Below are 3,161 nucleotides of genomic sequence, written 5' to 3'. Positions count from 1 at the left end.
GCCAGTGCAACTTCTATGAAATGCAGTCTGAACCTAACTCCCCTCGCTACACGTAGAAAACTGTTCCGTCTGTGCCTTTTTGAGAAAGTGTATCTCAATAACCATGTACTCAAATCACGCTGGATACAACCCGCGTGTTTCATATCTGAACGCCGTGACCATCGTCACAAAGTTCACATCCCGCACCAAAACACTGTCACCTTCTCTAATTATTATTTTTTGTTTTGAAAACGGGCCGTGAGTGGAACCACCTTCCTGCTTCATTAGCTTGCATTACTAACCGTGACCTTTTCGGGGAATCACTGTCAAATTCAAATTTGTTGCAAGTTTTCTTGTTTTTGTTGCCTTGCACTCTGTAGTAAGTAGTGTTTTTTACTTGTATTTTATTGTTTCTGTTTTAGTGTATTGCATGCTTGTATCGATCCGTCATTTCTGTGTAGATATATCTTGTTATTTTACTGCGAATTAAGTGTATTTACATTTGTTTTTGTTTTCGTCCGGGCCTGATTGCGTTTATGGCTGCGTTCTGCGCTTGCTTTACTACGTTTGTTTTTTCAAACATTGCATTTTGTGTACGTACAAACGTTGAACACTTCCGCAAGCTTTTATTTTTTTTTGTTCTTCTATGTAAGCCACCTCCCCTCTACAACGCTATATGTCTTGAGGGTAAATAAATAAATAAATAAATAAATAAATAAATAACAAATAAATAAATGATTTATTATTTGTCTCAGAAAACAAGGCATCGTTGGGAATCGAACAAAATTCGATCGAAGGACGAACCACGCGAATTTTCTGTTATTATAAAATTACCCACTTTTTAGCGCACGAGTGCACAAGGTGTAGTCTTTACACTTGTGTTAATTAGTAGAAAAACTTCTGGACACGAGCAAGTGTGAGTGCAGATTGAGTATCAGTACAAATGAATACAGGTGAGTACCCGTGAATGCAGATATAAGTACGAGTACAAGAAAGGACAGATGAGTTGAGTACTCGTGAGTACAGATTGAGTGGGAGTGCTCCTGCGTACAGATTGAGTACGCATACTCGTGAGTACAGATTGAGTACTATGAGTACGAGTTAGTACAGATGAGTTGAGTACGAGTCAGTATAGACTGAGAACGAGTACTACTCGTGAATACAGATTGAGTGCGAGTACTCGTGAGTACAGATTGAGTACGAGTACAAGTGAGTACATATGATTTGTGAAGAAGTGAGGGCAGATTGAGTACGAGTACAAGTGAGTACAGAGGAATTTGAGTGCAGATGAGTGCGATTACAAATGAGTATGCGATGAGTACGAGTGATCTTCTGTAGAAATGAGCTAGTTGAGTCTGAGTTTGAGTGAGTACAACGTGAAAAAGGATGACTGACGATTACGATGCTCACTAATGCAAAATTTGTGCGCAGCGCGAACTGCAGTCTTCTGGCCAAGGCGCATAGCTGCTTTATCTCAGGAAGTGATCGCGTGTTCAGCGAACGCACGGCGGCGCGCTCTACTCTGCCGTTATCTCGCAGCCCGTCGGCTCCGCCGAGTATGTTGGTGCAAATAGTGTTTCAATCTCCCGCGCAAATGCCACTTGGTTTGGATGAGCCACGCAAGGAGGTGGATGACGAATGACCAGAAGGACCGATGTACGTGCAGCCCGCAGCGGGTGCTGGGCTTCTGGGATTTTTGTGAATGTGAAAGAACAAGACGCTTGCTTTCATGAATGCCTGGTTTTGCGTTCCTTCCTCGGGTGCCACCAGACGCCGAGGCCAGTTTTCACAGATGTGTGTGGCGCCGCCTTGGCATACCGCCCTCCCCCTCGCTCTTTCGCACCACTTTCGTCCTCCATTTTCTTTGTTTTTGGTATTCCCATCATACGCTCGATAACGAGGCCTCCCCGTCGCACTTTCGGATGAACGTCTCGCGCCGGCGGGGCATACCACCCTCCCCCTCACACCTACGCCACACTTTCCGCCTCCGTTTTCCTTCTCTCTTCGGTGTTCCCTCCATTCGCTAACGAGGCCAATGGCGCCGTCAAACTACAGTAGTGGGCGCCAAAGTGCTGCCCAATAAAAAGTTATGTATTGGAGCATAATCGTAAATGGGCGAATAAGAACCCCCATCACGGTACAAATCTCGGTTCGACAAGGCTGTCCCATGTCTCCACTACTTTTTGCTTTTTAGCTGAAGCCACTGTGCCGCATCGTTGCTGCGTTCAACAAAATCGAAAGTATCGTTATGGGCGACGGGATCTCCGAGTGTTGGCATATGCCGACGACGTCGCCCTTGTCTGCTCAACAGCGACCCAAGCCGGGGAAGTACTCTGATTGGCACGCCAGTTCTGCCATTTCTCCGGAGCAGAGCTTAACGAAGAAAAATCAGAGGGTGCCTGGGTGGAGTGCTTAGAAAGAAAGCCCGCAGTCGTGGCCGAGTGGTTAAGGCGATGGACTAGAAATCCATTGGGGTTTCCCCGCACAGGTTCGAATCCTGTCGACTGCGAAGGCTTTCTTTTTTCTTATTTTCGCATGAATAGCTGGCGCCTTTTACTGTAGAATTCTTATGCAGAGTGCTCCAGCTATCATGCACCAAGATTAAAAAAAAAGAGCAATGGCGTTACTCGAAGAAAGCCTAGTGCATGCTGTTTCCTGTGCATTGGAGTAGTGGCCAGGGATTTTTTATTTAATGAGAATTTATTAATTGATTGCAATTAATGATCTAACTCGAGAAGTACTGTCCTAACGTTAAAGTGTAAATGAGGCACTTGTAGGTACCCAGGAGAGGCATCTAACTGCGGTATTTTCAGGGACGAACTAATTGCGTACTCATATATTCTGACTGATAAAGAAGCCCCCCGAAATATGAAAAATACCACGTGACGGCGCCCCACCCGCCCTATAAACCAGCACCCTCAACTAGGCCGATTAAAAGCATCTGCTTCGCCTGTCACTCGCTCGAAGAGTCAGCCCATCCCCTTGATAATGACATGCAAGGAAGGAGCAGGCACAGCAAGTTTCCCGGGGCGCGTGTGGCAGATAAGGCGCAAACTGGGCCGCGATTTCTTCTTTCTTTCTTTTCCTTATTGCCTTCTGGCTAACTCAGAGACAGCCTGTTTGAGGGCATTGCTTTAGGAGGTGGGCGGGAGCGCCATCACGAGGTATTATTCATATTTCGT

The 3,161-nt window shown here is 45.9% G+C and overlaps 1 non-coding gene across 1 annotated transcript; it reads left to right on the top strand.

Moving 5' to 3' along the window:
• Nucleotides 1-2,406: 2,406 nt before the first annotated feature.
• On the top strand, nucleotides 2,407-2,488 carry Trnas-aga (transfer RNA serine (anticodon AGA)). Its single transcript has one exon. It is a non-coding gene; the product is annotated as a tRNA-Ser (tRNA).
• The last annotated feature ends 673 nt before the right edge of the window (nucleotides 2,489-3,161 follow it).

Source organism: Haemaphysalis longicornis, unplaced genomic scaffold (genome assembly GCF_048455015.1).
Source record: "Haemaphysalis longicornis isolate Haplotype H1 unplaced genomic scaffold, Haemaphysalis longicornis Haplotype H1 scaffold_1, whole genome shotgun sequence".
Classification (NCBI taxonomy): domain Eukaryota; kingdom Metazoa; phylum Arthropoda; class Arachnida; order Ixodida; family Ixodidae; genus Haemaphysalis; species Haemaphysalis longicornis.
The sequence above is the reverse complement of the archived record's forward strand: the minus strand, read 5'-3'. Positions and strand labels throughout refer to the sequence as shown.